We start from the raw sequence: 25,553 nt of genomic DNA on the forward strand, positions 1-25,553 counted from the left end.
AAAGATTACACAAGCAACTGTCTAAGAGAATAATCCCTTAGCCCTCTCAAGTATTCAGACTGTATAGAGTCACTTGAGGAAGTATCTTAGATAAGATTTGTAATGCACAATGCTTATAATAACAAGCAAATATTACAGAAATATAAGAGCAATAGGTTTCACGTAAGAGCAGTAGCTCATGAAAAAGTAAAAGAGGATAATTGAGAGATTTGGATTCTTGTGTGTCTCAGGTGTGTTTTCTTGTGATGCATTTTGCCCTTTATATAGGGAGTTTGAGAGGACCGTTGGGTGATGACAGGATCTTGGTCATTTATGAATGATTATTGTCATTACTCTCCTTGTTTCTTTCTAAAACCGTTTTGGGTGCGACATAATTTCCTTCTAGAAATAGTTGCTTTCTAAAAATAGATTTCTTCATGGTTACGCGTTCTGAGCTGGCGAATCCGTATTCAGAGTCTTGTTAGTCGGAGTTCGTCTTCAGAGGTTGCTTTTGTCTGACCAAATCAGACTCCTTCATATTCAGAGTCTGGATTCATTCTTCTTTAACCGAGTTTCTAACTTCTTTTTGTTTTGTTGGTTCATGCGTTGATTAGAGTCAGAACCTTCTGAGTGCGTTTCCTCTGAGTAGCATTTAAGCGCTGGATTCTGTATCTGATGTTATATCTACCTGATTATTTTGGTCAGAGTCCTGCATACTTAAGAATTTTTTTCGTTAGAGTTCCATTTTTGTTTCATCCTTTGTTATCATCAAAATCTTAGAGATATATTGTAGAACCAACTTTGTTCTTACATTATCAGTCGTTCAACAAAACCAATTTTCAGGTAGTCCTACAGACGACCCTAACTTACATTTGTCAGTGTTTGTGCAGTACGCAGACACTATGAAAGCAAATGGTGTCAGTTAAGAAGCGATTAGACTACGTATTTTCCCTTTTTACTTAAGAGATAGAGCTAGAGATTGGCTCTAATATCTACCTTCAAACTCAGTAACCACATGGGACGAGTTGAAGAAAGTCTTTTAGCCCGATATTTTCCACCAAGCAAAACAACTATGCTAAGAGCTTAGATCAACGAATTTAAGCAAAAGGATAATGAATCTCTTTTTGATGCTTGGGAAAGATACAAGGATATGATGCGACTTTGTCCACACCATGGACTTGAAGAACGAGTGATTATCCATACTTTCTATAATGGTTTGCTGTATAACACTAAGATGAATTTAAGCGCTGCCGCTGACAGAGCTCTAATGGACAAACCTTATGACGAATCTTATGAACTCATAGAGAACATGGCTCAAAATCACTTCCAATGAGGAGGAGAACGCGTTGCTGTAGAAAAACCAACTCCTAATGTAGCGGGGTATTCGTTACCATTAGAGATATTGACTAAATCCAAGGTAAACCATACAAGTCGAGTCGCCACCGCACTTCTATTTATCCAAAGGAATGGTTAGAAAGCGAACAAAAACCTAAAAGTTTTTATTGAATCAAAAACTAGTAAAAATGTCAGAGATCGGGGTAAGGGGGTTGGTTATGCAATGGGAAGGTTTTAAGCACCCAAAACATCTTAGGTACTCCTAGGGAGCCCTTTTCACACTTGTTGTAAGGTTGGTATTTTGTGAAAAATTATTTGTGCAAACATGATTGAAGAGATGAGAAGAGAATATACAAATTATTTGCAATTTGTGTTTGGATGGATAAACCTATTGCCTACGTACCATCTTAAAAAAGATTAGGATCAAAACCTCGTAGTTCGGGGTAAAAATCTCAAAATGAGTTGGTGGATTGATTGGTCCAAAAGCCTTAAGGTCTTTTGTTATCCAAGGCAGAAAACTCAACCTAAAACCACAAATCCACCATGTGAGGATAGCTTCAATATGCTAGTGAGGGGTTAACCCTATAATAAGAATGGAAGACTCATTGTCCATCACTAAGGATATAGGTGAGTATTACATCTACCTCAAGGATAACTCAAACCTAATAGCTAAAAGGTTATGAAAAGTTTTGATTAAGAAAGTGGCCATTGAAACCACAAAAGTATTTGAATGAGTTATATTTACCAATGAAAAGTATTTACAAAAATATGGTCAAAGTTGACTTAATTGTTCAATTCAAAATGAGTGTTATGAAAAGAAAGTTTAAGAATCAAAAGCATAAGGCTTAGGTTTCTAATGTTTGAAAAGAAGTGTTAAATGTTTGCACAAAAGTTTTGGCTTGGGTTAGAGTGGAGGGAAGAAGAAGAATGGCTAAAGTCCTAATCATACAAGAGATGAAGGATAAGAAACAAGACCACAAATGGAGTTCCTCTCTTGAGATCATATTGATGATCCAAGTAGCTCCCATCCTTTGGAATATGCAAGCAAAATAAGTGTAAGCTCAAGCAATCAACATAATCAAACAAGCTCTTAGATGATCCCCAATGGCTCTTGTATCTTTCACTTTGGATGAATATGGCAATGGCTCTTCAATTTAGCTCAAATAGTATTCACCTAGCACAAAAGCACACAACATCAAAAAGTTCCATAAAGCAAATCAAGAATGGACAAGATTGAGTTTAGAGATTTGGTCCTTCTAATTCATCTTCAACATTAAGGTCCTTTTACTCCAATTTTGCATAGGGAATGTCCTAGAAACTAAGTCCATTTTGTAAGAACAAAAATTGTTCTACAACAGATTCCTTGATTTTGATGATAACAAAGGATGAAACCAAAAATGGCACCCTAACGAAAAGTTTCTAAGTGTGCAGGGTTCTAAAGAAAGAAGGAAGAAATCTGATGATGTCATCAGATACAGAACCAGATCAGATACAAATTATCAGAAGATAAGAAGCATCTGAAGTAGAAACACGTTCAAGGAAGTCCAACTCTGAGCAAAACAGCAAAGTATCAGAAGCATCTGAACAAGAAAACTTATCAGCGCTATCTGAAGAATCCATCAGAATCCAAAAGAGATCAACATCAGAAGCAAGACTCCAAGACTCTCAGATACACGAAGACTCTGATCATAAAATTGCTAATTATGAAAGAGTAACGTTAAAGTCAAGAAAAGATTTGCAAATGGATTTCCTAATACAGAAAGAGACGTTAATCTCCAATTTCAATAAAGAAGATACTATATGTGGTAAGTAGTCATTTCAAGGAGAGAAAGTTATCCTGCAGAAGCTATTTATGTTATGGCGTAAATTCATTTTATTACTCATCAGTTTCAACCACTACCTCACTTATCTATATAAAGGACTGCAAATCAACATTCAGGATATAACATATACAAGGAAAAATTATACTGAAACATCAACGCTCAAGAAAACACTCTTACTCATCAGTTTCAACCACTACCTCACTTATCTATATAAGAGATCTTTCTCTTAGACGTTGTTTGTAATCTTTCAAGATTAGTGGATTAAGTCCTTGTTGAAGGCGAAATCACCTTGGCCGGGTGGACTGGAGTAGCTTTGTGTTATAAGCGAACCAGTATAAAATCATTGTGTGGTTTTCATTTTGAAAAAGCGCTTATTTTCCAAACAATTCAAACCCCCCCTTTCTTGTTTTTTCTCACCTTCAATTGGTATCAAAGCTCCGGCTCTGTTATTGATTTTCTAATCAAACACTTAACAGTGTAGAGAGATCCAGTACGAGAAAAACTATGGCCCACTCAAATGAAAAAGATAGTTACAATGCTAAGCCTCCTGTTTTTGATGGAGAGAAGTTTGACTACTGGAAAGATAGAATTGAAAGTTTCTTTCTGGGTTATGATGCTGAACTCTGGGACATTGTCACAGATGGATACAAACCTCCTGTCACAGAGGATGGAGCTGAAGTTCCCAGAAGTAAGATGTCAGATGATCAGAAACGAGTTTTCAAGAATCATCACAAGGCCAGAACCATACTCCTAAATGCTATATCTTACAACGAGTATGAAAAGATCACCAACAGAGAAACAGCCAAAGACATACTTGACTCTCTGAGGATGACTCATGAAGGAAACTCTCAAGTCAAAGAGACAAAGGCTCTGGCGCTTATCCAGAAATATGAAGCCTTCAAAATGGAGGATGATGAAGCCATAGAGGCAATGTTCTCTAGATTCCAAACTCTTATTGCAGGTCTCAAGGTTCTAGACAAAGGATACACAACTACAGACCACGTCAAAAAGATAGTCAGAAGTCTGCCAAAGAAATGGAGACCTATGGTTACTGCTCTAAAGCTGTCAAAGGATCTGAACAATATTAGCCTTGAAGAACTTGTCAGTTCTCTCAGAAGCCATGAGATAGAACTAGAGGAAGATGAGCCTCAGAAAAGGAACAAGTCTGTAGCATTGAAGTCCAGACCTGAAAGACGCAAACCTGACAGAACCAAAGCTCTCCAGGCAGAAACTGAAGATACTGATGACTCTGAACTAGAAGATTCTGATGATGAAGAAGAATTATCCCTACTAACCAGAAGAGTTAAGCAACTCTGGAAAAAGAGGAACAACAACTTCAGAAGACCAAGACCCAGAGGGGATCGATCAGAATCAACTTCAAAAGGTAAATCTAATAAAGATATTACCTGTTATGAATGTAAAGAAACAGGTCATTACAGGAATGAATGCCCCAAGCTAAAGAAAGACAACTCTAGAAAAGAAAGCTTCAAGAAAAATACCTTCAGGACAAAGAAAGGACTGATGGCTACCTGGGATGATAGTGAATCTGGATCATCAGAATCTGACTCTGATGAACAGGCCAATGTGGCACTTATGGCTACCACATCCAGGAGTAGCTCAGATGAAGAATCTGAAGAGGTATTTTCTGAACTTTCTCGATCTGATCTAGAATCTTGTTTGTCAGAAACTCTTAGCTCATATCAGAAATTAAAACAAAAGTTTAAAAACATTAAAGGCTGTCTTAAAGCAAAATTTGAAAAATGTAGTGAACTTGAGATGACAATTCTAGCACGAGAAGATACAATCAGATCTTTAACACTAGAAAGAGATGGAACAAAAAGAAAAAGCTTAGAATTAGAAGAAGCGTTGTCTCAAGCACCACAAACTTCAAATAAAATAATTTATAAATATGAAGAAGCCTTTCAAGAATTTCTGAAAAATGGGATAGATAGGAGTATTATGGCATCCATGATTTATGGAGTAAGTCAGAACAATAAAAAGGGAATTGGGTATGATCCTAAGGAAGATAAAACTTCTACCAGTGACCAACTTAAATCTCCCTTTTCATATCATTACACACACACACAAGAACAAAAATTTAAAAATGCTAGAAAACCCAAAGTTATAAGAAACTCTGGGAAAACTAATCTGAAAGGACCCAAGAGATTCTGGGTACCAAAAGATAAGATTGTGTATGTTGCAGATATCCTATGCAGCAAAGTTCAGACACCAGTCATGGTACCTGGACTCTGGATGCTCGCGACACATGACGGGAAGAAAGTCTATGTTCCAAAGTCTGGAACTTAAAGACGCTGGATTTGTAGGCTTCGGAGGAGATCAGAAAGGAAGGATCAGAGGCTCCGGAACTATTGGTAATGGTACTCTTCCCTCTATATCTGATGTTCTTTATGTAGAAGGATTAATGCATAACTTATTATCCATAAGTCAATTAAGTGATAACGGTTATGATGTAATCTTTAATCAAAAAACATGTAAAGCCATTAATCAAAACGATGGCTCTGTCCTTTTCACAGGCAAGAGGAAAAACAACATTTATAAAATTAATCTTTCTGATTTAAAAGAACAAAATGTTAAATGTATGATGTCAGTTCACGAAGAGCAATGGGTATGGCATAGACGCTTGGGCCACATTAGCATGAGGAAACTTTCTCAGCTAACTAAACTCGAGTTAGTCAGAGGCCTACCTAAACTGAAGTTTTCTTCAGATGCTCTGTGTGAAGCATGTCAGAAAGGAAAATTCTCAAAAACATCCTTTAAAAAGAAAAATGTTGTTTCTACCTCTAAGCCTCTGGAACTTCTTCACATTGACTTATTTGGTCCTGTGAAAACATCATCAGTTAATGGAAAGAAGTATGGACTAGTCATTGTTGATGATTACAGTCACTGGACATGGGTAAAATTCCTAAAGCACAAGAGTGAGTCTCACTCTGTATTCACTAGTTTCTGCTCCAAAGTGCAAAAAGAATTTGATGCTAAAATTGTTAGAGTCAGAAGTGATCATGGTGGAGAATTTGAAAACAAAGATTTTGAAGAATTATTTGACTCTAATGGAATATCCCATGATTTCTCCTGCCCTAGAACTCCACAACAAAATGGAGTTATAGAGAGGAAGAATAGGACACTCCAAGAGATGGCTAGAACCATGATCAATGAAACTAATGTGGCAAAGCATTTTTGGGCAGAAGCTGTAAATACAACGTGTTACATTCAGAATAGAATCTCTATAAGACCCATTCTGGAAAAGACTCCCTATGAACTGTGTAAAGGAAGAAAACCAAACATTTCATATTTTCATCCTTTTGGATGTTCTTGCTTTATTTTAAACACTAAAGAACATCTGAACAAGTTTGATTCCAAAGCACAGAAAGGTATTATGTTAGGATACTCAGAACGCTCTAAAGGCTACAGAGTATACAACACAGAAACCAAAATTGTGGAAGAATCAATTCATGTCAGATTTGATGATAAGCTTGACCCTGAAAAGTCAAAGCTAGTTGAAAATTTTGCAGATTTAGAAATCACCCTTGCAGGTTCTGATAAAGCTCCAGAAGCAACTGTCACTCAGAACTCTGAAGAAATTAAAACCCCAAAAATCCCAAAGAAAGTTAAAAGTCGTATCAACGTATCTGAAGATTTGATTCTGGGAAACAAGGACGAACCTGTCAGAACCAGATCTACCTTCAGAACCTCTGAAGATACTCCTCTGGGACTAGTGTCTCTAATTGAGCCTACGTCCTGTGATGAAGCACTTCAAGATAACGACTGGGTTTCAGCCATGCAAGAAGAATTAGATCAATTCACAAAGAATGATGTCTGGGATCTTGTTCCAAAGCCCAGAGGCACTCACGTTATTGGAACCAGATGGGTATTCAGAAACAAGCTGAATGAGAAAGGAGAAGTCTTCAAAAACAAAGCTCGACTGGTAGCTCAAGGTTATAGTCAACAAGAAGGTATTGATTATAATGAAACTTTTGCTCCAGTCGCAAGGTTAGAATCTATTCGTCTTCTTGTATTTTTGCTATTAACCATTCTATTAAATTATATCAAATGGATGTCAAGAGTGCATTCCTTAATGGTTATATTTCAGAAGAAGTGTATGTCAACCAACCTCCAGGTTTTGAAAATCCAAACTTTCCAGAACATGTTTTTAAACTTAAAAAATCCTTATATGGACTTAAACAAGCTCCCAGAGCTTGGTATGAACGTTTAAGTAATTTTCTTCTGGAACACAATTTTATCAGAGGGAAAGTTGACTCCACACTTTTCTGTAAGAACCTTAACAATGATCTCATGATATGCCAGATATACGTTGATGACATTATTTTTGGTTCAGTTAACGCCTCTGTTTGTCAAGAATTCTCTAAGTTAATGCAGGCAGAATTTGAAATGAGTCTAATGCAAGAACTAAAGTTCTTTCTGGGAATTCAAATTAACCAAACTTCAGAAGTTACATATGTTTATCAAAGCAAATATATTAAAGATGTTCTGAAGAAATTTGACATGGCTAACTGCAACTCTGCAAAAACTCCAATGCATCCAACATGCATTCTTGAAAAAGAAGAAGTAAGCTCAAAGGTTTGTCAGAAGCTCTATCGAGGTATGATAGGCTCTCTTCTCTATCTGACTGCTACTCGTCCTGATATTCTCTTTAGTGTCTGTCTCTGTGCCAGATTCCAATCAGATCCTAGAGAATCTCATTTAACAGCAGTTAAGAGAATTCTTAAGTATCTGAAAGGAACTCCTAACCTGGGCCTGATGTATAAGAAAACATCAGAGTATAGACTTTCTGGTTACTGTGATGCAGATTATGCAGGAGATAGACTAGAACGAAAAAGCACATCTGGAAATTGCCAGCTTCTGGGAAACAATCTAATCTCCTGGGCTAGCAAAAGACAGTCAACTATCGCTCTATCAACTGCAGAAGCAGAATATATCTCAGCATCACTGTGCACAACTCAGATGCTCTGGATGAAGCATCAGTTAGAAGATCTGCAAATTTTTGAGAGTAACATCCCTATCTTCTGTGATAATACTGCTGCCATTTGTCTAAGTAAGAATCCCATTCTACATTCCAGAGCTAAACACATTGAAATAAAACATCATTTTATCAGAGACTATGTTCAGAAAGGGATAGTAACATTGAAGTTCATTGATACAGATCATCAATGGACAGATATCTTTACTAAGCCTCTAGCTGAAGATAGATTTCTTTTTATCTTAGAAAATCTGAACATTCAAAATTGTCCAGAATAAAGTGTGGCTCTGAAAATGTAAAATGAGACTCTGACATAAACAAATGTGTTTCTGCCTCTGACTCTGATACTTCTACCAAGTTTAGAAGATATCTGAGTTAGAAATCTCCAGGAACCAATCCTTTGGTATTCCTGAAGATCAGATACATCAACACGTGGAGCACTTAGCATCCAACCCTAGAACTTCTAGACAGCTGTCCAGAAGAAGATCAAAGGTGAAACGTTTGAGATCTCCTCGAGCAGTGTGCGTACTGTTGGGAATAGACATTCATTAATTAGCCTTAATCATTTCTCCCCCAAGCGTGCTTATTTGAGCCTTGTGCTAATGCAATATTGTGTGTCGTTTTGCATGTGTTTTAACTTAGGGTATTTAAACACTTTTCTCACATTTCACACACTTATCACTCTCACTCACTCTAAAACCCTAAACCCTCTCTGAAGCGTCTCTCAACTACTCATCTTCATCTTCTTCTTCAACTATAGATGCTCAATAACAAGAAGTTTTTAACTTCTCTCAACAATTGGAATCCACCACCACTGCCCAAACTTCAAGCATTTCAACTCCAATGGTTACAGGCGTTTCCATTACCCCAGTTTACAAAGAACCCCATATCCTTGATCGTTTACCTCACATCAACCTATCAACTCCCTTTGAGGGATTGGATGTGTTATGTGAAACACTGGTGGACTTTGACAACTTGAGAAGAAATGGCGTTGATCTTACTGAAGAACTTCGTCAACAAGGTTGGGAAAACTACTTCCAAAGGCTCTATGGTCCTGTTTACCCACTTCTCATCAAGGAGTTCTGGAGATTTGCAGATGCTGATGACCATTTCATCGTCTCCTTTGTGTTGGGAGTAAAAATAGTAATTACTGAAGAGTCAATTGCTTCCTTGTTGAACATGGAGAAAGATGGAGGAAAAAGGATTTACAACATCAACCCAAGATCAAGGCGCGTTGCTGAAGTAATCAATTCAACCATCTTCAAACCCAACACTGAAGGAAATCCTTCAAAGAACAAAGAGCTGCATCAGAACCTCAGAGTGTGGCTCAAGATCATTCTGGGAACTATTCACCACCGCCCAGCCTCTAACTCCTCTGATTACATCAATGCAGATCAGAAGTGCATTCTGTATTGCATTCAGAAGGGTGTGAAGATCTGCCTTCATGCACTTCTCTTCAGATATCTCAGAGATTCTGTAAGGGAAACCAGAAACAACATGAAGCCCAGATCCTACATCCCTCTGGGAAGATTGTTATCTGATGTTTTCATCGAGAATGGGCTGGTAGATCATCTGGAGAAGGCCAAGCTGATGCTAGATCTGGCAATAGATACTGGGAAGCCTCTGAACGCCAGAAATCTCAAGAGTATGGGAATAATAAAGAAGATTCAAGTCAGACCCACGCTGGACACATCCTGGGATTCCTTGAAAGATCAGAGGAAGCTGCCTCATGGTCTTGCTAGGTTCTACAAGAATGAACCCAGAGATGCGGTTGCTATCTATCTTAATCGTCTGCTGGATGAAGGTGTTGACATCTCTGACTTCAGCCTCGACGTTTGTCTAGATTCAGAAGAAGACTTCGTCAGATACAAGAGAGGTCTCTCTGAGAAGAAGATAACATCACAGGAAAAGAAGGCAAGACTTGGAGAATCCTCTGGAAGCAGATCTCCAGCTCCTCTGCAAATTTCTACTGGTACGTCTGTTCCTCCTCTTTCCTCTGAACCTCTGATGGTTTCCTCTACCCCTTCCTCTAATCCTCTCCCAACACCACCCATTTATACAACCTCTGAAATCCCACCTTCAACCACCAGAACTTCACAACCTTCACCAATTTTAAATATCGCCCGTACATTCATACCTCCTTCTGAACCTGAACAAATGAACCAAAGCACTTCCTCTTCATCATCTTCAGAACCAGAATCACCACCATACCTTTCTATCTCCTCTGACCAAGAATACTCTGACCCTGACTCCCCAACCTTAGCCCAAATTCATGCTCAAAACCTTACTTCACAACAACAAACACAAACACAATCTGAAGCAACTTCACCTCCACCAGAACAAACAACCAACATTACTTCTGAAGACCAACCCTCTGAAACTCAACCCTCTGACCTCCACACCTCTGATATCCCACCTTCAAACATCTCCGCTGAATCTGAACCATTAGACTTAAACCCTCTTTACGCTTCACCCCAAAGATCTGAACCTCAACCTGAATCAGAAACTGAACCAGAACCTCTAACTCTAAATCTCAGCCCTCCAACATCTCCACCTCATACCTCTGAACCTGACCTTTCTATACCTACCCTTGAGGAAGCCATCATGCTGGTCGCAGGGGCTTCAGTACAAAAGGTCAAGTCTCTGACCACTAACTCTGAAGTCAGTGATGATCCTGACTCTGTAAGGACACACTGGAACAGAGTCATTGGCTGGATGACCTCTGAGGCTTTTAGACTGAAGAACATCTCTGAACAAGTCAGAAATGGCTACATCAGAGATGCTGAGGCAAGACTCCAGGAAAGACTTGCACGCGAAGCTGAGGCCAGAAGGCTAGAGGAAGAGAGATTAGCAAGAGAAGCTGAAGAAGAGGCTAGAAGGCTGGAAGAAGAAAGAGCAAGGGAAGCTGAAATCCTAAGGTTAAAGGAAGCTGAAGCTAAGGCTCTGGCGGATGCAGAAGCACAAGCTGCTGCTGAAGCTGAAGCACAGCAGGCTCTGACTCTGGGGGAGTCCTCTTTTGTTATTCCTATGGTTCTTCAGACTCTGAAAGAACTTAAGCAAGATCAGAATGAACTCCGTGCCAGAATGGATAAGCAAGACACTGTCAACGACAACATTCAGAACATGTTGGCTATGTTGCTTCAGAGAATGCCTCCGCCTCCGAACCCCTAGGCACTTAGGATTTTTTTTTTTTGCTTGCCTGTTGCTTTGTTTGCTTTCTCTGATTCTGATGTTTTCCTGTTCTTGTTGCCTTTATGCTTTTATCTAAATACAATGTTTTTCTCTTCAATTATTTATTTTGCTATGTCTTTTTTATTCTGACAAAAAGGGGGAGAAGTCATTAGCTCTGATGAAAATATTGTCTAAATACCTTAAGCATTCTGCAACATATTTAAATAGCTCTGATGAAAATATTGTCTAATACCTTAAGCATTCTGCAACATATTTTTCTTAAAAATAAATCTATCTAACCTGGGCTTAAGAAATTGCAGAAGGTATCAAGAAACCTCTTTACTTAGAAGCTCTGGTAAGAACTTCTGAACTCCCTAGCACTATCTCAGGGGGAGCTTCTGTCTATCTGATCTGATATTATTCATGTTTCATCTGCTAATTAAGATTGTTTTGTCATCATCAAAAAGGGGGAGATTGTAAGAACAAAAATTGTTCTACAACAGATTCCTTGATTTTGATGATAACAAAGGATGAAACCAAAAATGGCACCCTAACGAAAAGTTTCTAAGTGTGCAGGGTTCTAAAGAAAGAAGGAAGAAATCTGATGATGTCATCAGATACAGAACCAGATCAGATACAAATTATCAGAAGATAAGAAGCATCTGAAGTAGAAACACGTTCAAGGAAGTCCAACTCTGAGCAAAACAGCAAAGTATCAGAAGCATCTGAACAAGAAAACTTATCAGCGCTATCTGAAGAATCCATCAGAATCCAAAAGAGATCAACATCAGAAGCAAGACTCCAAGACTCTCAGATACACGAAGACTCTGATCATAAAATTGCTAATTATGAAAGAGTAACGTTAAAGTCAAGAAAAGATTTGCAAATGGATTTCCTAATACAGAAAGAGACGTTAATCTCCAATTTCAATAAAGAAGATACTATATGTGGTAAGTAGTCATTTCAAGGAGAGAAAGTTATCCTGCAGAAGCTATTTATGTTATGGCGTAAATTCATTTTATTACTCATCAGTTTCAACCACTACCTCACTTATCTATATAAAGGACTGCAAATCAACATTCAGGATATAACATATACAAGGAAAAATTATACTGAAACATCAACGCTCAAGAAAACACTCTTACTCATCAGTTTCAACCACTACCTCACTTATCTATATAAGAGATCTTTCTCTTAGACGTTGTTTGTAATCTTTCAAGATTAGTGGATTAAGTCCTTGTTGAAGGCGAAATCACCTTGGCCGGGTGGACTGGAGTAGCTTTGTGTTATAAGCGAACCAGTATAAAATCATTGTGTGGTTTTCATTTTGAAAAAGCGCTTATTTTCCAAACAATTCAAACCCCCCCTTTCTTGTTTTTTCTCACCTTCACATTTGTCCATTTTTTTTGCATTTTTGGTCCACAACAAACAAAACAAAGCACAAGCACAATGATATATACACAATTTTGTGCTCAAGTGAGCAAAAGGCAAATTGCATTAACATAAACATATGCACAAGTGAGCAAAGAGGAAATCAAATGAATAATATGTACAAGAATAGTAAATTGCATAAATGTAAAGAGCAAGAATTAAATGTTAATGGTTAATGGTTAGTGTTAGAGTTAGTGTGCCATAAGGCAATTTAGCGCTATGTTAAGAAATCGTAATTGGACTTATGTAGAAGTCACAACTATCTGAGGCCGGTCAATAATAATGTAGGCAACAACACAAGTTAGAGGTCTTGATTAGTGAATCAAACTCCAACAACTTGCCATGCCAAAAAGAAGATGAGAAATGATCTTGTATTGATTTAGGTTCTTTGCATTATTTAGGAAGCAACCTATCCTTAATGCAAAGCCATTCACTTGATCCATGATCAAGATGAATTAGATTTGAATCAAGGAGGATTAAACCTCCATGTATCAATGCTAACCATCAATCCTTAACTCATTGATCAAAAAGAAAAAAAGAGAGAAGAAGAAGAAAGAGATGAAGAATTAAAGTGCATTAATTGAAATGGAATGAGATAATCAACAAGTATTGACCAAAGATAGAGAAGATCAAGGTCAAACAATAGAAAACAGAAGCAAAATGAAGATTGGAAGTCAAGAAACAAATAAAATATTTTTGGCATTTTTTAATATTAAAATAAAACTTGAATTAAAATAATAAAGAAAGGTCAAACTTCAAACATACTTCAAATCAACTTTGAAAAGTCCAAGTAAATTATCCCAAGTTCAACAAGGTCAAACAAAGTTTGACAATTTTTTAAAGCATTTTTAGAAGTCAGAAACTATTTTAAATCAATTAAAAATGCATAAAAATAACCTAATTGAACTAAAATCTCAAATCAATTAATAAATTGATGAGAATATTTTTCATAGATCTATCATTATTCAAAGAGGTTGGAAAAATATTTTTGTATTTTTTGAACATCAAAAACTATTTTAAATGAATTAAAAATAACCAGAAAAGAGAAAATTACTAAACAATATCAAATGATAAAATAAAAAATATTAAAAATCATTTTTAGAAAGTAGAAATTAAAAGGAGAAAAATGAAATTGGTCTCATAATTTTTGGACCAATAATGAGAGAGATATGAATTTTTAAAAAGAAATGGAATTAAAAGAAATAAAAGAAATAAAAATCAGAAATTAGAAAATAGGAAAATGCGTGGACCGTTTGATCTGAGCTCATTAATTGAGCTGGCAGATCATGAGGTCATGAAGTGCGCGCCTACCATGTGCCTTGGTCAACTGAAGCGCATCTTGCCAATAAAGAAGTCATAACAATGGACACACGTGATTGCATCTGGAAAAAATGAATGAATGATCCAGATCAAATCTGGAGACCAGACGGTGGCCAGCGCCCCCGTCTTCTCCGACCAAGCTCCGACCAAGTCAAAAATTGCAGAGATTAAAATGGTAACCAATAGACATGATCCAGGCATCAATCGAGAGTTGGGGTGATGTACATCACCCCTGTACCACTCAAATCCATTCTAGATCTCTATATTGAGAGAAATCAGAAGTGAAAGATTTGTGGTGTTCATATGAACTTCATGATTTTTGAAAATTGAAAGCACAATAATGTTGCCTCTATGCAGAGGACTTCAGATCACACAACAATAATGAGAATTAAGCACTATGCAAGTAGATTCGAAGAAAATAACAGTTGAGGTGAACCTTTGATTTGCAAGGCTTTGAGTCACAATTCTTGGATGCTATTGATTACAGTTGACACTATAGATCAAGGAGAAGAAGGTTTAGGAACTTTAAGATCTGAAAATTGATCAATGAAACCAAAGTTCAGATCTGAAAATTTGAAGAAAAATGAGCTAGTTCCTTTAGTGATGGTTGTGGTTTCAGTTTAGCAGCAATTGGGGCGCCTTTAGGTTGAAGAATTATGAAGCTAAGGCATGGTATTTATAGGCAATGCAATGCTGAATGCATTATTTCAAATTTGCATGAATGGCAAGGGCCTGTACAGGCGCATGGAGGGCCCAATTCCAACTGGAATTGAAAGCTGATGCATGATGAGAGTAAATTGGACATGCAGGTTGAGTAGTAGTAGCTCATGCAAGGCAATTTAAATGATTTTCCACAAATGCACTATTAGGTTCAAGCCTTCGAAAATGCCATGTTAAAAATAGGAACACCACCTTATGAATAATGGATGGAAAGTTTATTTCATAAGGATCATTTGTTATGTTGATAAAAACTCCATTTGGGCCTTGGAAATTGGTGAAAAGTGGACATGAAGTGTAGGGTGCAAAACATGCATATGTGAGATTTTCAAAATTGGTCAAAGTTCAAGCCCTTCTGTCTCAATGATGAAAGCTCCAAATGACAAAATCTTCAACATCAAAAATGTAGATATTTTTAAGGCAATAAATTTGGACTTAAAGTTCGCATAAGTTGGATTTTTTATGAAGAAGTTATGGGCACTTGAAGTTGGACTTTTTCACATTTCAATGCATTTGGTCCAAAGTGACCTATAATGTTTTGCATTATCACATGTATTTATTTTGAGATTTTGAAATTTTTCTCAACATAAAATATGAAGAAGACATATTAATATTTCTAATTCATTTTATCCCACCTCAAAATCATGAAAAATGAATGAGTTATGTCCTTGGGAAGTTGACCCAAAATTAGGGTTTCAGTCAAAATGACCTATAATGTCTTGGAATGGATGATGACCTTCCAAGCTTCAAATAAATTTTTAATGAACATAAAAGTTGTTCATATGGTCCTAAAGAACATTGTTTCTCTTGGGGTCATCTCCATTTGAGAAACATATTAAAAGTTAGATCTCAGTGTATTTCAAAATAGTTAGATGAATTGACTGATCAACTTCTCAAGTCCAAAACTCACATCTTGATGAATTGATGATTGAGGACACTCAAATAAGTTCAAATATGCATGGAATGATAAATGAAATAACGTCCCTTGATTTTCTTTGACCGTGGGTTGAGATTGCTTCATGAGCAAGGCATAATTGATGAACATATGAATTAGGGTTTCCTTGGGAAACAAGCCTCAAACCCCTTGATTTGCTTTGATCAAAATAGTGAATTGGGACACTTGGGAGGCATATTAATGGATGAGAGCTTTGGGAACCATTGCCATGATTTCTTTCATCTCCAATTGGCCCTATCAATGCACATAGGATCTCCTAGAAGCCTTTAGACCTTGTGACTGCTCAAGCTACAAACAAGAGATGTTACTGACATATTTTTGTTCTTTTGGTTAATAAATAGAATTATAAAAGCAATAATATACAATTCAAGCATGCTTGGTGATCTCAAACCAACTCTCAAAAGTTCCCACCCAAAGGTAAGAGCCAAGATGCTTATGATCCTTGAGGCAATGCAAATGCAATGTTATGATGCCATGAGGGATCTTAGGGTCAAAATTAGGGTCTTACAGATGCCCCTATTTAAGGTCATTCTAGCCGGAGAAGTGAAGGTTAAAATCTTCGTCTCGACGAGGTAGAATGGGCTTAAATAATAACAAAGAGACTAATTTTGGTCCCTAAGAGACCTCATGATGCAAAATGTATGTATGCAAAAGATAATACTCTGTGGAGATATGTGTCCACAAAGAGAAAAGAAATCAGGAGAAACTGACAATCCATATGAGCAATGCACTCAATGGGACAAAGACTCTGGGGATTCTCATGAGGATAAGAAAGGGAATAAAATGCGTGAGCAGGTCACGAATTAAGACTTGCTGAGACACGAGAGGAAATCCATGAAAACAAATCAATGGAAAGACTCGAGCTGACTCAAAGGTGCATGTATCAGGGAATATGCCAATACAGCAAAACTATCCATAAAGGATACTTCGGATAAAAATCCGGACTCAGATGGGGAAAATCTACTAAGGGAGTTCACTGAGAAATGTCTAAACAAGACTCATATGAGGAAACAACAGGATGAGGTATTACCGATTACTGGGTAATAAGCTCAAGGAGACATGTGATCAAAACACTGGTATAAGGGTGAGAGAACAACATGCTCGGGGTAAATGAATATCTAAGACCGGTATGAGGGTGAGAGATATCAAACATCCAAAATCATCTGAGGAAGACCTAAAAAAGGTATATTTCAACTCAGGAAATCTGACTCCACATGGGACAAAAAGTCATAATAGGGAGCAGAAAGGAAGGAGCACCAGGGATACCAGTTACTGGGCATATAATAGGTGACCAATCGGGCGTGAACTGGGGAATATTTCCAAGACACTCATCATCCGAAAGGAGGGCTGAAAAGGCAAACTCGATTACAGGATGGGCATTCGATTCTGCAAAGGGGATACAAATCTTACTCGACTGGGGAAGAACAAAAGACTTCGACCAAAGAGTGCATGAGATATATTATCTATTACCGCCAGAACATAGATAATATACTCGCATGGAAGATTATCCACAACCGGTTACTGGGTTAATAACGGATAAATCGTCCGAAAAGAAAGGGCATCGGGATACCGAATACTAGGTATAAAATGATGACCAATCAAGGGTAAATGAGAGATGACTCACAGGGGGTACATTGACAAAGGCAATGATCCGGGAGATATATCATCGGTTATTGGGAGATATACTCAAAAAGTGAAAGAATATCAATACCGAATATTGGATAAAGATAACTAACAAAGAGGGAATTACATCTACCGGATACTGGGTAGAAAACCACGGAAGAGTAACCGTCATCGGTTAGGATGAACAAAAATAAGGTTAACCCTGTAAGGGGATAAAATGGGGTTTACAACTACCGGTATGATGGTAGAAAACCACAAAAATAGGACTTACAAACTACCGGTTACTGGGTAGAAGACCAACTTCGTCGGGGAAAAGATGGATAATTACTAGTTACTGAGCAATCATTCATCTAAACTACGGGGAAGTGCGGGGGAAATAACAAGCGTAGTCAATCTAGGAACAAGCTAGAGAGACACAACGAAACAAGGACTCAACCCGATGAGGATATAACTCAGGGGAGTAATTCCATTCCAATACATGTTTTGGGAGGAAACTGAAATAACAATCATCTACGAGGACATAACTCAGTGGGGAATGTGGAAGAAAGGATATATACTTTCTGCCTATGGGGGGCTGACTCTAAGTGGAGAGATCAGACACAAACATCTGCTTGGGGACACATGTATCACCAAACGACAGGAGACAACAAACAAAGGTATTTATGGCAAATAATGCGACATGAATATTTGAATGTTAAAATTATGCATATATGCATAGTTCATGTATGATGAATGCTGACAAAACAGACATATCTAACACAAACAGGTCCAAGATTCAATGGACAAACATCCGGTACTACATCTCAAGAGAAAAAGCCAGACCTACTGGAGAACATCCAATCTGATGGGAGCAAAAGATACCCGGAATAAAGATCTCTGTAGGGAAATGAGCATCAGTCACTCCAGCTGGGGACATGATCAACAAACGGATAAAGTTCGTCGTAGAAACAATTCTACTGGGGAAATTATCAGAGGGGAAAATGGAACCCTGTGGGGAACAACCACCAATCAGAAGGTTCTAATGTCACCACACATATTGCACTACTAAAGAAATCATATTTACCGAGGAGGAAGGGACACTACTCTGCTGAGGAAGGAAGGATAAACATCTTCATCAATCACTCGGCTCGGGAGGAAACCACAAACGGGTTCTGATCAGGCAATTCCACTAGGGAAACACTGCTGACGGCTGAATCAAGGATTACCCGTAAGTAACTACTGGGGATACCCTGATGGTGACCATACTAGGGAGTAGGAGTGAGATCAACCCTGCTGAGGATGGTCGAGGAGCGAAATTGCTGGAGATCAAAAGTAGCCAAGTCCGTAGAGGGAAAGCTACAAACTTACGTCAGGGATTTCCTGCTCGCTCTGAGGGGAAATTCTCACCTGAAGTGAGAAAAATACCAACTCCTTCAGAAAGACTAGCATATTCAATTTATCAATTTATAAGGGATTTTAGGTCAATCCACATAAGGGATGACAACCATATAATTGATAACACAAATGCTAAATCCAGACTCCATGGAGATCTAGAAGATTGAGATCACACCCAGAACTCCCAAACCTCCTGGGATTTGGTGGGAGGTACAACTTTCTTCTGTGCCAACGGAGGAAACAACCTGAAAGGAAAATGAAGAGGATACAGGTATGCTAGGAATATGAACAAATGTCTTACCCTTTTGGGAATCATACAATCTTTGAGAGAGCACTGAAGACATCCCAAGTATCCTTTTGTCATTGTGAATGTTCACTTTGTTTAAAAACAATTTATGAAAATTTTATTTATTTAAAACAATGCTATTTCTCAATTAAAACATGCAAAACATTTGTTGAATAGAAACAAATAAGAGTGCAAAGATTTGGATAAAGGCTCAAATTTATTTGATGGAATGGTAGTCCGCAAATGGCAAGACTCCATAGATCTTTACAAATTTGAAATTGGTGATATATATTGGAAAAGGGCTACATTGAACATAATGACCATTTCTCCACCAACTCTGAATCTGATGTACTTGAAGCTTCAGTTGACAATGACTGAGCGAGAATCTTTGACAGATGACAGCTTATAGAACAAAGTCTTGTCAGGATGCAGTTACTTGCCAAATCCCTAATTTTTGCCTAGATTGCCCCAGGGTGAGGTACTCAATCCAGCGGGATACATATTAATTAATTTTTTATATGTCTCTAACTTTTGCCTGGATCGCCCTTTCGGGTTTTCAATCCACCGAGACGATCATTTTTGCCTAAGCCTCCCTTTCGGGTTTTCAACTTTGCGAGTTATTCTGTTTTTATTTTTAGGCGAAGTATTTCTTGACTGCATCTGAATTCACAGGACGAGTGAAATCCTCCCCATCCATAGTTGTAAGTATCAAAGCACCGCCTGAAAAGGCTCTCTTAATAACATATGGACCTTCATAGTTTGGAGTCCACTTGCCTCTGGAATCGGGCGCGAAAGACAAAACTTTCTTGAGCACCAGGTCACCTACTCGGAACACACGAGGCTTGACTTTCTTATCAAAGGCTTTCTTCATCCTTTGCTGATATAACTGACCATGACACATGGCAGTCAATCTCTTCTCTTCTATCAAACTCAGTTGGTCATAACGACTCTGAATCCATTCAGCATCAGTCAACTTGGCTTCCATCAAGACTCTCATTGATGGGATCTCCACCTCTACTGGGAGCACATCCTCCATGTTATAAACAAGAGAGAAATGGGTTGCCCCTATTGAAGTGCGGACAAATGTACGATACCCATGCAAAGCAAATGGCAGCATTTCATGCCAATCTTTATACGTAACAACCATCTTCTGGACAATCTTCTTGATATTCTTATTAGCAGCTTCAACTTCCCCATTCATCTTGGGTCTATAAGGATAAGAATTATGATGTGCTATCTTGAACTCGCTGCACAGCTCTTTCATCATTTTGTTGTTCAAGTTAGATCCATTGTCAGTAATGATCTTATCTGGCACACCATAGCGGCATATGAGTTGATTCTTGATAAACTTCATAACCACCTGCCTGGTCACGTTTGCATATGACGCGGCTTCAACCCACTTGGTGAAGTAATCAATTGCTACGAGAATAAATCTGTGACCGTTTGACGCTTTCAGTTCTATCATACCAATCATGTCAATTCCCCACATGGAGAAAGGCCATGGTGATGAAATCATATTCAGAAGTGTCGGGGGAATATGAATCTTATCCGCATAGATCTGACACTTATGGCATTTCTTCACATATTTGCAGCAGTCAGACTCCAATGTCAGCCAATAGTAGTCTGCTCTCAACATCTTTCTAGCCATGGCATGTCCATTGGAATGAGTACCAAAGGAAACCTCATGGACCTCAGTCATTAACAGGTCTGCTTTGGTACTACCCACGCATCTGAGCAGGACCATGTCAAAATTCCTCTTGTAAAGCACATCGCCATTGAGGTAGAAACTGCATGATAATCTCCTCAAAGTCTTTCTATCCTTCACAAATGCCCCAGGCGGGTAAATCCGACTCTGAAGAAAGCACTTGATATCATAATACCATGGTTTATCGTCTTGCACCTCCTCTACTGCAAATACATGAGCTGGTCTGTCCAAGCGCGTCACGGTGATATTGGGAACTTCATTCCAGAGTCTAACCACAATCATTGAAGCAAGTGTAGCAAGCGCGTCTGCCATCCGATTCTCATCTCGAGGAATATGATGGAAGTCAACCTCAGTAAAGAAAGTTGAAATCCTCCTCGCATAATCTCTATATGGGATGAGGCCAGGCTGATTCGTCTCCCATTCACCCTTAATCTGATTAACAACAAGGGCCGAATCACCATAAACATCAAGATGCTTGATCCTAAGATCAATACACTCTTCCAATCCCATAATACAGGCCTCATACTCAGCCATATTATTCGTGCATTTGAAAGTTAGCCTTGCTGTAAAAGGAAAATGTGTGCCTTGAGGAGTAATAATCACTGCCCCAATACCATTTCCATATTGATTTACAGCACCATCAAACACCATGCTCCATCGGGAACCAGGCTCTGGCCCTTCATCGAGCGTAGGCTCATCGCAATCTTTCATTTTCAAATACAGAATCTCCTCATCTGGGAAGTCATACTGAACTGACTGATAATCCTCAATTGGTTGATGTGCCAAATGGTCAGCCAAAATACTACCTTTTATAGCCTTCTGAGCTCGATACTCAATATCATACTCAGATAACAACATCTGCCAACGGGAAATCCTCCCGGTTAGAGAAGGCTTCTCAAAGATATACTTGATTGGATCCATTTTGGATATCAACCAAGTCGTATGATTCAACATATACTGGCGTAAGCGCTTAGCAGCCCAAGCCAAAGCGCAACCTGTTTTCTCAAGCATCGAGTATCGAGACTCACAATCAGTGAACTTCTTACTCAGGTAGTAGATAGCATATTCTTTCTTCCCTGTTTCCTCTTGCTGACCAAAGACACAACCCATAGAGTCTTCAAGAATAGTCAGATACATAATCAACGGTCTCCCTTCCACATGTGGAGACAAAATCAGGGGCTCAGACAAATACTCTTTAATGCAGTCAAAGGCTTTTTGGCAATCCTCAGTCCAATCATGAGTCTGATCTTTCCGGAGGAGCTTGAATATCGGCGCACATGTGGCAGTCATGTGGGATATAAATCTGGAGATATATTTCAAGCGTCCAAGAAAACCTCGGACTTGCTTCTCATTTTTGGGCGCAGGCATCTCTTGTATTGCTTTGACCTTGGCAGGATCAACTTCAATACCTCTCTCGCTGACAATAAAGCCCAATAACTTGCCAGAACGGACTCCAAATGTACACTTGTTAGGATTCAAGCGAAGCTTATACTTCCTCAAACGCTGAAATAACTTCAACAAGTGCTCTACATGTTCAACTTCCTTTCTCGACTTTGCAATCATATCATCAACATATACCTCGATCTCTTTGTGCATCATATCATGAAACAAGGTAGTCATAGCTCATTGATACATGGCTCCGGCGTTCTTCAAACCGAAGGGCATCACTCGATAATAGAATGTTCCCCAAGGTGTGATGAATGTTGTCTTCTCCATATCCTCGGGTGCCATTTTGATCTGATTATATTTGGAAAATCCGTCCATAAATGAGAAGACATTGAATTTAGCTGTATTATCTACCAACATATCAATATGTGGTAGAGGGAAATCATCTTTCGGACTAGCTTTATTCAAGTCTCTATAGTCCACACACATTCAGACTTTTCCTTCTTTCTTAGGCACGGGCACAATATTGGCCACCCATTAAGGATATGTAGAAGTCACCGGAAACCCCGCATCAATCTGCTTCTAAACTTCTTCTTTAATCTTCACTGCCATATCAGGATGAGTTCTTCTGAGTTTCTGCTTCACAGCGACGCACTCAGACTTCAAAGGCAAGAAATGTTGCACGATATCAGTATCCAGATGTCATACGGTGAACTGGACTTTGTGTGTTTTTGCTTTGGAAAGCAAATGTCGCGGTTAGCAAGAGTCGCCACCGACTTTTCTTTTATCCAATAAGGAAAGGTGGAAAAGAACAGGAAAGACCTTAATTAGATTTTGGGTTCGGGAGGTACATTATACAAAGGGAAGGTGTTAGCACCCTTTGTATCCATGGTTATCCATGGGCTCTTAATTGCTTGATCACTTATGTTTTTCTTGTCTGAAAAAGTGTGTGAGAGCTGTTTAGAAAATGTTTTGAAAAGAGAGTTTAACTTTGTAATGATTCTTGTACGAATGTATACAAAGTATTTATCTCGTTTAATTTTGAAAGTTGTTTAGAAAAATATAACTTGACAATGATTCTAGTACGAATGTATGCCAAGTGGTGATTTTCTAATAGAGGTTTTGAAAAGTGTGAGGTGTGAAAAGTAGCTTAAGCTGTGAGCAAGCATTTAGGAGTTATACCTATCCAAGGTCTTTATGGGCATTTCCTATCCTTATGAGGGTAAACTGTCCTTACTATTGAGAAGTAAGTAGTCTTATCCCTTTGGATGTAAAAGGGTCATCGTAGGGTCATCAATTGGTCATTGAAGGCAACATTTGTAAGGACACCTTAGCATTCGAAGGGACGATCATCATTTAACCGTAGGCTACAACGAAGGGTCATCGAGGGACAAAATCGTATATTCGCAGGCAACACCCGAGGGACAATGATTCATTTTATAGGGACATGATGATTTAATCGAAGGGTCTTTGCTAAGTGTATCCCCACATTCGCGGGACATGACCATAATACCGTAATATCGTAAGGCAACAAAGAGAGGTCCAAGATCACATATTCAAAGGCAATATTTTACAATCAATTAGGTAATTGTAATCAATTAGGTAATTAGGTCCATATTATAATCAATTAAGTAATTAGGATGAATCTCCACATTAAAATCAATTAAGTAATTAGGATGAATCTCCACAAGGGTATCCCACAAATAAAGTGGAATACCTAGCAAGCTACCTTTTCCGGGAATATGTGAACCCTTACAAAATTCAGCAAACAGGTCAAAATACCAAATCAGGGTGCAATCGAGAATTACACCACAAAAGAAATCGCAACAGTAATAGGGTCAGGTAAACAATGCATGGCTATGATAAAACATGTTAGATGAGCAAAAATCAGAACGAAAAAATCAGCGACTGTCATGTTCGCTGCTGCCTCGCCTAGCGAGGGCTTGGCGAACACTCGCTACATGTTCGCTTAGCGATGTGCTAGCGAACGGCTGCGAGTTTTGAATTTCAGAACGGTACGATTCCAGCAAGCTTCACACCCTATGGCATCCATCACAGAAATTACATGGTTAAACGTTCAAGACATTCATACATACTTAAATTCACATGCAAAACTTAAGATATTTTTACAAATTCAATCATAATGCCACATGCAAATTAAGAACATAAAACGGTAATAGTAATGCAAACCTGTTTGCAATTGAATTGCAACCTTCAATTGGCAAGTCACTCTTAGGGTTGGCGCCGGATTGAGTTGGGCGGAGGTAACCTTGGTGCAGATGAGTTTCCTTCAGGGTTTCCTTTAGGGTTGCTCTGAATTCTCTGGGTTAGCCTCCAGGGTTTGCTGCGCCTTCTTTCTATCTCCTCCTTTTTCTTTACTGAAGTGCTGGTATTTATAATGCTTTTTCGTGACCTAATGGGCTCAGAATGAAGCCCAAAATTTCTGGTATTCGCAAGCTTCGCTAGGCGAGTGGTGTAGCGAAGGGTTCGCTAGGCGAAGGATTTGCTCGCCTAGCGAGCATGCCAGTTTGAGCATTTTCTGGATTTGGCCATCTGTGAGCTGGGTCTTTGTTCCCTTAAGATCAATGCCTTGAAAAATAAGTTGGAGTGCCTTAAAAAATGCCTTGTAACATTAACGGGCAAATTTTGGGGTGCAACAGCTGCCCCTGTTCAATTTTCCGAAACCTGAGGAGTTAGATTGGCCTGTGTGCCATTCGTGACTTGGAAGGTTGAAGGGGATTGAACACAAAAGCCCAAAAATTTGCACTTGTTAATCAAAGGTTATTCCTGATGGAGATGGGCTTAAAGATGCCATCCAGGAAGTTTGATGATGAAAGATCAGAATGGATCATACGCTGCTGGGGATAAAGGATCAGAATGGACCATACGTTAGATCGTATCTGAATTGCAGATTGAACCGTCTATTAGGCTGCCTCTGGAGAGGTAAAGGTCAGAATGGATCGTACGCTAGATCGTATCTGAGTAGCAGAATGAGTTATCCCTTAGGCAGGTGACTTCGTTGGGGATGAAAGATCAGAATGGATCGTACGCTAGATCGTATCTGAGTTGCAGAATAAGCCGTATGTTAGGCTGTATCTGACGAAGGTAGAATCAGACTGGATCGTACGCTAGATCGTATCTGAGTTGAAGATCCAAATGGGTCGTACGTTAGACCGTATTGAGGTTGTAGAATGAGCCGTACGTTAGGCTGTATCTGAAGAAGAAGGTAGTCGTACGCTAGACTACACCCCGGAATGTACCGTACGCTAGGCAGTATCTGAGGATTTGAAGATCCAAATGGGTCGTACGTTAGACCGTATTGGAGTTGTTGAAGGTCAGAATGGATCGTACGTTAGATCGTATCTGAGTTGAAGGAGTCATATGTTGAGCTGAGTCAGAATGAACCGTACGCTAGGCTATATCTGATAGTATTTGTATATGTTGTATTTGCA

The 25,553-nt window shown here is 38.6% G+C and overlaps 1 non-coding gene across 1 annotated transcript; it reads right to left on the minus strand.

Annotated features, from left to right (window-relative positions):
• Positions 1-1,051: 1,051 nt before the first annotated feature.
• Positions 1,052-1,158, minus strand: LOC127109891 (small nucleolar RNA R71). The gene has a single exon (XR_007797137.1). It is a non-coding gene; the product is annotated as a small nucleolar RNA R71 (small nucleolar RNA).
• Between the last annotated feature and the right edge of the window lie 24,395 nt (positions 1,159-25,553).

Source organism: Lathyrus oleraceus, chromosome 7 (assembly GCF_024323335.1).
Source record: "Lathyrus oleraceus cultivar Zhongwan6 chromosome 7, CAAS_Psat_ZW6_1.0, whole genome shotgun sequence".
In the NCBI taxonomy this organism is placed as follows: domain Eukaryota; kingdom Viridiplantae; phylum Streptophyta; class Magnoliopsida; order Fabales; family Fabaceae; genus Lathyrus; species Lathyrus oleraceus.